The sequence below is a fragment of the Stegodyphus dumicola genome, chromosome X2, assembly GCF_044657685.1.
Source record: "Stegodyphus dumicola isolate Sdum_Otavi_A_Nest chromosome X2, ASM4465768v1".
Taxonomy (NCBI): domain Eukaryota; kingdom Metazoa; phylum Arthropoda; class Arachnida; order Araneae; family Eresidae; genus Stegodyphus; species Stegodyphus dumicola.
The window spans coordinates 796,491-810,240 of record NC_140781.1 but is presented as its reverse complement, the minus strand read 5'-3'; the positions used below and the strand labels follow the sequence as shown (position 1 = coordinate 810,240).

Here is a 13,750-nt window from a genome sequence, read left to right as displayed (position 1 = left end):
ATTTTATACCACACATTTTTATACTTTGTGTAATGCACTAACAACTGAAATATTAAAATTGCAATATATAATTACAGCTAGCCAAAATTCTATAAACTTAATATTGGCTCCCAATAAGTTAAAGTTGTGAATAACTGCACCAAGGAAAGGAATGCAATTTTATTTCTTCGTCTGTATTTGGTTTCATTTTTATATAGAAAGAGTTAAAAATAGGTTATCTAGGTAACAAAATTTAAACACACATTTTCAGTAAAAATTACAGAATAACAAATTTTGTTTCCCTGAAGACGCAACACCTCGCTATTCCAGCCATGATACACACTTCATACTGTCATAAAGAAATTCCTTTCTAAAACAGGGAATTCATATACTTTAATCTGTTTTTACACAAGTACTGTTAATGACTAGTCCATGGTCCAGGAGTAAAATACTTTATAGTAATTCCCATCTAAATTTTTATTATTTCCGGTCATCTGTATAGACTGTTTACCTATCACGACTAAACTCCCAATCTGCATTCCACATAACTCATACGATTCTTCAAGTCATGTTTCCTAGTCTATCATTTTTAATACAGCAGGTACTTGCTGAGCGCAAACTCGTAAAGCGTGATTTCGCGTACAGCAGTACTTTAAAGGATCCCATTTAATTTGTCCACTGCTAGAATTTCATTCATACGTGCTGCAGCATTCAATCATCAACAATGGAAAGAATTTATCTGCTACTTTAAACAATTTCCATCGACTGAAAATGAAGTCCAAAAAATCTTACAAATCTCAAAAGCAAACGATGCCGTAGAATTTTCACACATGGAAGACAGAGAAGTTAAACAATGAATCAGAAAATTACAAAAGAAGAATTGGAATCTTATAAAACCCCTTGATAAAAAAAGTGCTCATTACGAAGAAGAGCTTTTAACTGAAGATAAGATGAAGGAATTGTTAAATAACACAAAATCAACGTCTGATCTTATAGCGGAGAATGACCCAATTAAAGAAAAAAACAGGACACTTTAAAACAGCTACTGGGAAACATGTGCTCTTTACAGCGACACGCATACAGTTGCATCAGTCATTCTTATAAGCGAAGGACATCAGCTTTTTCAAAAAATAATTCTGTCATGCATTTGCCAAGAGAACGGAAAGAAGTCCGAAAGAAACTTTCAGAGTGCTTTGCAAAACAAAGTTGAAAGTCAATCTGCAGAATTTTACTTCGATAATAATAAAACATATCTGATTTGATTTCAAAATGAATTTTTATTTGTGGAATAAATTTTAAATAGATCTTCCCAAATTGGTTCATAAAACTTCACAATATGCCAAAATAGTTCAGATTAAGGGAAAAATATAATAAAGTATATGCTTAAAACAACTAAGAAAAAGCACAATTGGAGCATCCTTAACAGAAGACAATTTGGCTCCACTAAATTTCTATACGAGTACTCATTAAATTTTTATTTATAATTCTTTTTTGTTGAACATTTAACTTTCAATGGTTTCAAGAGAAACAGCACTTGATGGAGAGACTCTAAATTCGGAAAAAAATCTGAAACAAAATTGGTTTATACACAGGCAGTGCAATTAAACTGACCTATTGGGAAGAGGAGACCCTGTTGGACAGGGAAAATATTAGGCCACACAGAGAGGAAAATGTTTAGCCTCCTCCTCATAATGCAAAAGGAGGCCACTCGGGAAAAAATTACACTACAACAGTAAGTTTGAAACCACTACGAAGCAACAGAACTCTAAGAAATCTCAGACTTCTGATAATTATAGTGTGATTAACAGTTCGACCTAACTTCGAATATTACTATACAATATAAAGAAAGCACCAATTCAGACACTTCAATACGGAATTCAAAACCTAAGAAATTAATGCATAAATGCTACCCTAAACATTAAAACGTAATATGAAGCGTTCACGTAAAATAACTAGTAAAACTCCAATATAAAGCCACTTGTGAAAAAGGACATACAAATTATAACATTCAGGCATTTCTAGTGGAAATAAAGTTAACAAAAAACAAGAATTACCAGCCAGAGATGTCTTTTTGCTCTGCACTATTTCTCCGTTCTTTTTCTTTCACGATATCATGTTCTGCAATCCAAGAGGGCACAAAAGTGATGACAAATTACACTAGAAGAGGCCAAGGGGGAAAAAAAAAGAAATCATTAGATTTTAACTACTTTGACATTAAAGAATAATTATACACAAAGAGAAATAGCTAATATTGTTTCTAAATATATAAAACTTCAAAAAGTAGCTTCTTTGTTTTAAATTCCAGCAATGTGCTACGTTGTTAGTAAAATCATGACTGCAGTCGATAGAAAAGCAAATGATTTCCCTAATACGACAGAAGTACAGTTAGCAAAAGGGGTTTTAATGTATGGGTACAACATGAACAATGAAAGGAAAAATATTTAGACAGTTATTACGGATAATGACCTTCGAGAAGAGTAAATAATTTCAGCCCTGGTAGAAAGACGGCACCAAAAGAAAATAAGCAGGTAATTTTAAATGACAAATAAACAAAATAAACTTTACTGTTAGCTTTGAAGCAGGTGTTATACATTAAACTATCTTAATTCACACACAGAATTAGTTACATAACAGATCAAAAAAGAGTAAGAATCAAACTCGCAATATATTAACATTAAAAGAGCTATACATATACACTTTTAAAGATTTTTTTTTAAAAAAAAAAAGCTCAAAAACACTATTCTAAACACAGATTTCGAAGAACATCTTGGAAACAAAAGTCATAAACCATAAAAGAAATATTTCATTGAGAATTTTAATGTAAGAACCGCTTCTAATTTTACGTTCTTTACTTAGGTACTCTTATCCCTGAGAGAAGATAGCTTAGTCCAATGTACCAAAAATTATCCTGAAACATTACCATGTCATTTTAATGAAATTATAGCAATATTTAACTCAGGGAAAGAACATATTGTCTAGTTGCCCGTGTTCGAGCCCAGCTTTAATACAGCAAGCCAAAACACATCAAATGCCATTGAATTAAACAGCATTTTGAAATATCGCAAAAAATTTAAATGCAATTTCGTGGAAGAGCTATTGCAGTTACCTACATACTAAAATTGTAACCAAAAATTCAAGAAAACTAAGATACTCTTTTTCTGTTTCGAAGGAATCAAAGTCATATACTAATGTAGGGATGCTCAACTTATTGTACTATAACATAAAACCTAAACACAGGAATGAAATTTTGTCAGCTATGTGAGATGTCCAATACCGAGAAATTCCGTAAATTGTAGAATAGATCTTGCATCTGAAACCAAACGAAACGAAAAACATAATTCAAATACTTTACTTTTAGCCTTGAAGCAGGTATTCTATATTAAACTGTCTTAATGCACATACAGAATTAGTAATATAATACCTCAAAATATTGTAAGAACCAAACACGCATTATATAAACATTATAAAAAAGTGTATATACATTTATTAGTGTTACGAGGGTTTATTATGAAATAGTATAATGTCACTTTCAGTGAAATGAAAGAAATTTTCACTCAGGGAAGGGACATTCTGTCTGTCTGCCTGGGTTCCATCCCAGCTTCTGTTACAAAAGTTTCATAGAAGAATTTTAAATATCCAGAAATGAAACTTACGAAGAAATTATTGAACATACCTGATTCTATGATTTAGTCATTCTTACAGACATAATAACTAAAATCTTAAACTTGAGGGGGGGAAGAGAACTAAACCAAAGTCTTTGAATTAAAGGCTATTATAAATTCATTTTAAATCAAAATTAATTTTGTGAAAATATTACACAAATATAAGGAATATACATAATATACCATAATGTAATGTACGTTTTGCCACTTTGGAAAATCTGGAGAACTAAAGTGTGAAATATAAGAAAACTGAAACAAACATTTGGAAAGTCTCATCGAGCTTAAGTTAGTTTTCAAATTAGATGTTTTGAGTGTATTTAAAATTAGGCCAACTACTTCCTTCACTTCAAACCCATTACATAATACTAGTATTTAAGAAAAATGGTAAAAGATTGAAAATATGTTAAATAAAAATTCTACCGATCTAGAAATGGAAATAACTAATTTTCATCCTAATTAATATCAAGAATACCACAAAAAGCCCATTTGAATAGTCCTAGATCAGAAAAATCATGAACTGTTAAACTTTTAAAAAGATAAATTCCTGCTTTCGATTTACGTAAAAAGGTGAAAGAGGATTTTCAAAAATGAACTTGCTAAAAATCAATGTTCAGATACAGGATAACAAACAAACATCCGAACGACTGCATGGATTTAGCCATAACATCGCATGTACTAGAGAGGGAAAATAACTCGCAGAAGAAATGCAGTGTTAAATTTCACATTAAAATATGTTTTCCCTGTATTTAATTTTCATCTTGCTGAATTTTTTGTAAATAATACAAAGAGTATACCTTTTCTTTAACATTTTATACCACACATTTTTATACTTTGTGTAATGCACTAACAACTGAAATATTAAAATTGCAATATATAATTACAGCTAGCCAAAATTCTATAAACTTAATATTGGCTCCCAATAAGTTAAAGTTGTGAATAACTGCACCAAGGAAAGGAATGCAATTTTATTTCTTCGTCTGTATTTGGTTTCATTTTTATATAGAAAGAGTTAAAAATAGGTTATCTAGGTAACAAAATTTAAACACACATTTTCAGTAAAAATTACAGAATAACAAATTTTGTTTCCCTGAAGACGCAACACCTCGCTATTCCAGCCATGATACACACTTCATACTGTCATAAAGAAATTCCTTTCTAAAACAGGGAATTCATATACTTTAATCTGTTTTTACACAAGTACTGTTAATGACTAGTCCATGGTCCAGGAGTAAAATACTTTATAGTAATTCCCATCTAAATTTTTATTATTTCCGGTCATCTGTATAGACTGTTTACCTATCACGACTAAACTCCCAATCTGCATTCCACATAACTCATACGATTCTTCAAGTCATGTTTCCTAGTCTATCATTTTTAATACAGCAGGTACTTGCTGAGCGCAAACTCGTAAAGCGTGATTTCGCGTACAGCAGTACTTTAAAGGATCCCATTTAATTTGTCCACTGCTAGAATTTCATTCATACGTGCTGCAGCATTCAATCATCAACAATGGAAAGAATTTATCTGCTACTTTAAACAATTTCCATCGACTGAAAATGAAGTCCAAAAAATCTTACAAATCTCAAAAGCAAACGATGCCGTAGAATTTTCACACATGGAAGACAGAGAAGTTAAACAATGAATCAGAAAATTACAAAAGAAGAATTGGAATCTTATAAAACCCCTTGATAAAAAAAGTGCTCATTACGAAGAAGAGCTTTTAACTGAAGATAAGATGAAGGAATTGTTAAATAACACAAAATCAACGTCTGATCTTATAGCGGAGAATGACCCAATTAAAGAAAAAAACAGGACACTTTAAAACAGCTACTGGGAAACATGTGCTCTTTACAGCGACACGCATACAGTTGCATCAGTCATTCTTATAAGCGAAGGACATCAGCTTTTTCAAAAAATAATTCTGTCATGCATTTGCCAAGAGAACGGAAAGAAGTCCGAAAGAAACTTTCAGAGTGCTTTGCAAAACAAAGTTGAAAGTCAATCTGCAGAATTTTACTTCGATAATAATAAAACATATCTGATTTGATTTCAAAATGAATTTTTATTTGTGGAATAAATTTTAAATAGATCTTCCCAAATTGGTTCATAAAACTTCACAATATGCCAAAATAGTTCAGATTAAGGGAAAAATATAATAAAGTATATGCTTAAAACAACTAAGAAAAAGCACATTTGGAGCATCCTTAACAGAAGACAATTTGGCTCCACTAAATTTCTATACGAGTACTCATTAAATTTTTATTTATAATTCTTTTTTGTTGAACATTTAACTTTCAATGGTTTCAAGAGAAACAGCACTTGATGGAGAGACTCTAAATTCGGAAAAAAATCTGAAACAAAATTGGTTTATACACAGGCAGTGCAATTAAACTGACCTATTGGGAAGAGGAGACCCTGTTGGACAGGGAAAATATTAGGCCACACAGAGAGGAAAATGTTTAGCCTCCTCCTCATAATGCAAAAGGAGGCCACTCGGGAAAAAATTACACTACAACAGTAAGTTTGAAACCACTACGAAGCAACAGAACTCTAAGAAATCTCAGACTTCTGATAATTATAGTGTGATTAACAGTTCGACCTAACTTCGAATATTACTATACAATATAAAGAAAGCACCAATTCAGACACTTCAATACGGAATTCAAAACCTAAGAAATTAATGCATAAATGCTACCCTAAACATTAAAACGTAATATGAAGCGTTCACGTAAAATAACTAGTAAAACTCCAATATAAAGCCACTTGTGAAAAAGGACATACAAATTATAACATTCAGGCATTTCTAGTGGAAATAAAGTTAACAAAAAACAAGAATTACCAGCCAGAGATGTCTTTTTGCTCTGCACTATTTCTCCGTTCTTTTTCTTTCACGATATCACGTTCTGCAATCCAAGAGGGCACAAAAGTGATGACAAATTACACTAGAAGAGGCCAAGGGGGGAAAAAAAAGAAATCATTAGATTTTAACTACTTTGACATTAAAGAATAATTATACACAAAGAGAAATAGCTAATATTGTTTCTAAATATATAAAACTTCAAAAAGTAGCTTCTTTGTTTTAAATTCCAGCAATGTGCTACGTTGTTAGTAAAATCATGACTGCAGTCGATAGAAAAGCAAATGATTTCCCTAATACGACAGAAGTACAGTTAGCAAAAGGGGTTTTAATGTATGGGTACAACATGAACAATGAAAGGAAAAATATTTAGACAGTTATTACGGATAATGACCTTCGAGAAGAGTAAATAATTTCAGCCCTGGTAGAAAGACGGCACCAAAAGAAAATAAGCAGGTAATTTTAAATGACAAATAAACAAAATAAACTTTACTGTTAGCTTTGAAGCAGGTGTTATACATTAAACTATCTTAATTCACACACAGAATTAGTTACATAACAGATCAAAAAAGAGTAAGAATCAAACTCGCAATATATTAACATTAAAAGAGCTATACATATACACTTTTAAAGATTTTTTTTTAAAAAAAAAAAGCTCAAAAACACTATTCTAAACACAGATTTCGAAGAACATCTTGGAAACAAAAGTCATAAACCATAAAAGAAATATTTCATTGAGAATTTTAATGTAAGAACCGCTTCTAATTTTACGTTCTTTACTTAGGTACTCTTATCCCTGAGAGAAGATAGCTTAGTCCAATGTACCAAAAATTATCCTGAAACATTACCATGTCATTTTAATGAAATTATAGCAATATTTAACTCAGGGAAAGAACATATTGTCTAGTTGCCCGTGTTCGAGCCCAGCTTTAATACAGCAAGCCAAAACACATCAAATGCCATTGAATTAAACAGCATTTTGAAATATCGCAAAAAATTTAAATGCAATTTCGTGGAAGAGCTATTGCAGTTACCTACATACTAAAATTGTAACCAAAAATTCAAGAAAACTAAGATACTCTTTTTCTGTTTCGAAGGAATCAAAGTCATATACTAATGTAGGGATGCTCAACTTATTGTACTATAACATAAAACCTAAACACAGGAATGAAATTTTGTCAGCTATGTGAGATGTCCAATACCGAGAAATTCCGTAAATTGTAGAATAGATCTTGCATCTGAAACCAAACGAAACGAAAAACATAATTCAAATACTTTACTTTTAGCCTTGAAGCAGGTATTCTATATTAAACTGTCTTAATGCACATACAGAATTAGTAATATAATACCTCAAAATATTGTAAGAACCAAACACGCATTATATAAACATTATAAAAAAGTGTATATACATTTATTAGTGTTACGAGGGTTTATTATGAAATAGTATAATGTCACTTTCAGTGAAATGAAAGAAATTTTCACTCAGGGAAGGGACATTCTGTCTGTCTGCCTGGGTTCCATCCCAGCTTCTGTTACAAAAGTTTCATAGAAGAATTTTAAATATCCAGAAATGAAACTTACGAAGAAATTATTGAACATACCTGATTCTATGATTTAGTCATTCTTACAGACATAATAACTAAAATCTTAAACTTGAGGGGGGGAAGAGAACTAAACCAAAGTCTTTGAATTAAAGGCTATTATAAATTCATTTTAAATCAAAATTAATTTTGTGAAAATATTACACAAATATAAGGAATATACATAATATACCATAATGTAATGTACGTTTTGCCACTTTGGAAAATCTGGAGAACTAAAGTGTGAAATATAAGAAAACTGAAACAAACATTTGGAAAGTCTCATCGAGCTTAAGTTAGTTTTCAAATTAGATGTTTTGAGTGTATTTAAAATTAGGCCAACTACTTCCTTCACTTCAAACCCATTACATAATACTAGTATTTAAGAAAAATGGTAAAAGATTGAAAATATGTTAAATAAAAATTCTACCGATCTAGAAATGGAAATAACTAATTTTCATCCTAATTAATATCAAGAATACCACAAAAAGCCCATTTGAATAGTCCTAGATCAGAAAAATCATGAACTGTTAAACTTTTAAAAAGATAAATTCCTGCTTTCGATTTACGTAAAAAGGTGAAAGAGGATTTTCAAAAATGAACTTGCTAAAAATCAATGTTCAGATACAGGATAACAAACAAACATCCGAACGACTGCATGGATTTAGCCATAACATCGCATGTACTAGAGAGGGAAAATAACTCGCAGAAGAAATGCAGTGTTAAATTTCACATTAAAATATGTTTTCCCTGTATTTAATTTTCATCTTGCTGAATTTTTTGTAAATAATACAAAGAGTATACCTTTTCTTTAACATTTTATACCACACATTTTTATACTTTGTGTAATGCACTAACAACTGAAATATTAAAATTGCAATATATAATTACAGCTAGCCAAAATTCTATAAACTTAATATTGGCTCCCAATAAGTTAAAGTTGTGAATAACTGCACCAAGGAAAGGAATGCAATTTTATTTCTTCGTCTGTATTTGGTTTCATTTTTATATAGAAAGAGTTAAAAATAGGTTATCTAGGTAACAAAATTTAAACACACATTTTCAGTAAAAATTACAGAATAACAAATTTTGTTTCCCTGAAGACGCAACACCTCGCTATTCCAGCCATGATACACACTTCATACTGTCATAAAGAAATTCCTTTCTAAAACAGGGAATTCATATACTTTAATCTGTTTTTACACAAGTACTGTTAATGACTAGTCCATGGTCCAGGAGTAAAATACTTTATAGTAATTCCCATCTAAATTTTTATTATTTCCGGTCATCTGTATAGACTGTTTACCTATCACGACTAAACTCCCAATCTGCATTCCACATAACTCATACGATTCTTCAAGTCATGTTTCCTAGTCTATCATTTTTAATACAGCAGGTACTTGCTGAGCGCAAACTCGTAAAGCGTGATTTCGCGTACAGCAGTACTTTAAAGGATCCCATTTAATTTGTCCACTGCTAGAATTTCATTCATACGTGCTGCAGCATTCAATCATCAACAATGGAAAGAATTTATCTGCTACTTTAAACAATTTCCATCGACTGAAAATGAAGTCCAAAAAATCTTACAAATCTCAAAAGCAAACGATGCCGTAGAATTTTCACACATGGAAGACAGAGAAGTTAAACAATGAATCAGAAAATTACAAAAGAAGAATTGGAATCTTATAAAACCCCTTGATAAAAAAAGTGCTCATTACGAAGAAGAGCTTTTAACTGAAGATAAGATGAAGGAATTGTTAAATAACACAAAATCAACGTCTGATCTTATAGCGGAGAATGACCCAATTAAAGAAAAAAACAGGACACTTTAAAACAGCTACTGGGAAACATGTGCTCTTTACAGCGACACGCATACAGTTGCATCAGTCATTCTTATAAGCGAAGGACATCAGCTTTTTCAAAAAATAATTCTGTCATGCATTTGCCAAGAGAACGGAAAGAAGTCCGAAAGAAACTTTCAGAGTGCTTTGCAAAACAAAGTTGAAAGTCAATCTGCAGAATTTTACTTCGATAATAATAAAACATATCTGATTTGATTTCAAAATGAATTTTTATTTGTGGAATAAATTTTAAATAGATCTTCCCAAATTGGTTCATAAAACTTCACAATATGCCAAAATAGTTCAGATTAAGGGAAAAATATAATAAAGTATATGCTTAAAACAACTAAGAAAAAGCACATTTGGAGCATCCTTAACAGAAGACAATTTGGCTCCACTAAATTTCTATACGAGTACTCATTAAATTTTTATTTATAATTCTTTTTTGTTGAACATTTAACTTTCAATGGTTTCAAGAGAAACAGCACTTGATGGAGAGACTCTAAATTCGGAAAAAAATCTGAAACAAAATTGGTTTATACACAGGCAGTGCAATTAAACTGACCTATTGGGAAGAGGAGACCCTGTTGGACAGGGAAAATATTAGGCCACACAGAGAGGAAAATGTTTAGCCTCCTCCTCATAATGCAAAAGGAGGCCACTCGGGAAAAAATTACACTACAACAGTAAGTTTGAAACCACTACGAAGCAACAGAACTCTAAGAAATCTCAGACTTCTGATAATTATAGTGTGATTAACAGTTCGACCTAACTTCGAATATTACTATACAATATAAAGAAAGCACCAATTCAGACACTTCAATACGGAATTCAAAACCTAAGAAATTAATGCATAAATGCTACCCTAAACATTAAAACGTAATATGAAGCGTTCACGTAAAATAACTAGTAAAACTCCAATATAAAGCCACTTGTGAAAAAGGACATACAAATTATAACATTCAGGCATTTCTAGTGGAAATAAAGTTAACAAAAAACAAGAATTACCAGCCAGAGATGTCTTTTTGCTCTGCACTATTTCTCCGTTCTTTTTCTTTCACGATATCACGTTCTGCAATCCAAGAGGGCACAAAAGTGATGACAAATTACACTAGAAGAGGCCAAGGGGGGAAAAAAAAGAAATCATTAGATTTTAACTACTTTGACATTAAAGAATAATTATACACAAAGAGAAATAGCTAATATTGTTTCTAAATATATAAAACTTCAAAAAGTAGCTTCTTTGTTTTAAATTCCAGCAATGTGCTACGTTGTTAGTAAAATCATGACTGCAGTCGATAGAAAAGCAAATGATTTCCCTAATACGACAGAAGTACAGTTAGCAAAAGGGGTTTTAATGTATGGGTACAACATGAACAATGAAAGGAAAAATATTTAGACAGTTATTACGGATAATGACCTTCGAGAAGAGTAAATAATTTCAGCCCTGGTAGAAAGACGGCACCAAAAGAAAATAAGCAGGTAATTTTAAATGACAAATAAACAAAATAAACTTTACTGTTAGCTTTGAAGCAGGTGTTATACATTAAACTATCTTAATTCACACACAGAATTAGTTACATAACAGATCAAAAAAGAGTAAGAATCAAACTCGCAATATATTAACATTAAAAGAGCTATACATATACACTTTTAAAGATTTTTTTTTAAAAAAAAAAGCTCAAAAACACTATTCTAAACACAGATTTCGAAGAACATCTTGGAAACAAAAGTCATAAACCATAAAAGAAATATTTCATTGAGAATTTTAATGTAAGAACCGCTTCTAATTTTACGTTCTTTACTTAGGTACTCTTATCCCTGAGAGAAGATAGCTTAGTCCAATGTACCAAAAATTATCCTGAAACATTACCATGTCATTTTAATGAAATTATAGCAATATTTAACTCAGGGAAAGAACATATTGTCTAGTTGCCCGTGTTCGAGCCCAGCTTTAATACAGCAAGCCAAAACACATCAAATGCCATTGAATTAAACAGCATTTTGAAATATCGCAAAAAATTTAAATGCAATTTCGTGGAAGAGCTATTGCAGTTACCTACATACTAAAATTGTAACCAAAAATTCAAGAAAACTAAGATACTCTTTTTCTGTTTCGAAGGAATCAAAGTCATATACTAATGTAGGGATGCTCAACTTATTGTACTATAACATAAAACCTAAACACAGGAATGAAATTTTGTCAGCTATGTGAGATGTCCAATACCGAGAAATTCCGTAAATTGTAGAATAGATCTTGCATCTGAAACCAAACGAAACGAAAAACATAATTCAAATACTTTACTTTTAGCCTTGAAGCAGGTATTCTATATTAAACTGTCTTAATGCACATACAGAATTAGTAATATAATACCTCAAAATATTGTAAGAACCAAACACGCATTATATAAACATTATAAAAAAGTGTATATACATTTATTAGTGTTACGAGGGTTTATTATGAAATAGTATAATGTCACTTTCAGTGAAATGAAAGAAATTTTCACTCAGGGAAGGGACATTCTGTCTGTCTGCCTGGGTTCCATCCCAGCTTCTGTTACAAAAGTTTCATAGAAGAATTTTAAATATCCAGAAATGAAACTTACGAAGAAATTATTGAACATACCTGATTCTATGATTTAGTCATTCTTACAGACATAATAACTAAAATCTTAAACTTGAGGGGGGGAAGAGAACTAAACCAAAGTCTTTGAATTAAAGGCTATTATAAATTCATTTTAAATCAAAATTAATTTTGTGAAAATATTACACAAATATAATGAATATACATAATATACCATAATGTAATGTACGTTTTGCCACTTTGGAAAATCTGGAGAACTAAAGTGTGAAATATAAGAAAACTGAAACAAACATTTGGAAAGTCTCATCGAGCTTAAGTTAGTTTTCAAATTAGATGTTTTGAGTGTATTTAAAATTAGGCCAACTACTTCCTTCACTTCAAACCCATTACATAATACTAGTATTTAAGAAAAATGGTAAAAGATTGAAAATATGTTAAATAAAAATTCTACCGATCTAGAAATGGAAATAACTAATTTTCATCCTAATTAATATCAAGAATACCACAAAAAGCCCATTTGAATAGTCCTAGATCAGAAAAATCATGAACTGTTAAACTTTTAAAAAGATAAATTCCTGCTTTCGATTTACGTAAAAAGGTGAAAGAGGATTTTCAAAAATGAACTTGCTAAAAATCAATGTTCAGATACAGGATAACAAACAAACATCCGAACGACTGCATGGATTTAGCCATAACATCGCATGTACTAGAGAGGGAAAATAACTCGCAGAAGAAATGCAGTGTTAAATTTCACATTAAAATATGTTTTCCCTGTATTTAATTTTCATCTTGCTGAATTTTTTGTAAATAATACAAAGAGTATACCTTTTCTTTAACATTTTATACCACACATTTTTATACTTTGTGTAATGCACTAACAACTGAAATATTAAAATTGCAATATATAATTACAGCTAGCCAAAATTCTATAAACTTAATATTGGCTCCCAATAAGTTAAAGTTGTGAATAACTGCACCAAGGAAAGGAATGCAATTTTATTTCTTCGTCTGTATTTGGTTTCATTTTTATATAGAAAGAGTTAAAAATAGGTTATCTAGGTAACAAAATTTAAACACACATTTTCAGTAAAAATTACAGAATAACAAATTTTGTTTCCCTGAAGACGCAACACCTCGCTATTCCAGCCATGATACACACTTCATACTGTCATAAAGAAATTCCTTTCTAAAACAGGGAATTCATATACTTTAATCTGTTTTTACACAAGTACTGTTAATGACTAGTC

At 30.9% G+C, this 13,750-nt stretch overlaps 1 long non-coding RNA gene across 2 annotated transcripts in view; it reads right to left on the bottom strand.

Moving 5' to 3' along the window:
* Nucleotides 1-1,816: 1,816 nt before the first annotated feature.
* The window catches only part of LOC146992667 (uncharacterized), a 264,717-nt gene continuing 252,783 nt past the window's right edge, over nucleotides 1,817-13,750 (bottom strand). The window contains exon 3 of one of the 2 annotated variants that reach the window (XR_015039063.1): nucleotides 1,817-2,136. This is a non-coding gene — a long non-coding RNA (uncharacterized LOC146992667). Of the gene's footprint in view, nucleotides 2,137-10,708; nucleotides 11,031-13,750 lie in introns of those variants that run through there. The other variant, XR_015039064.1, reaches the window with a different exon arrangement.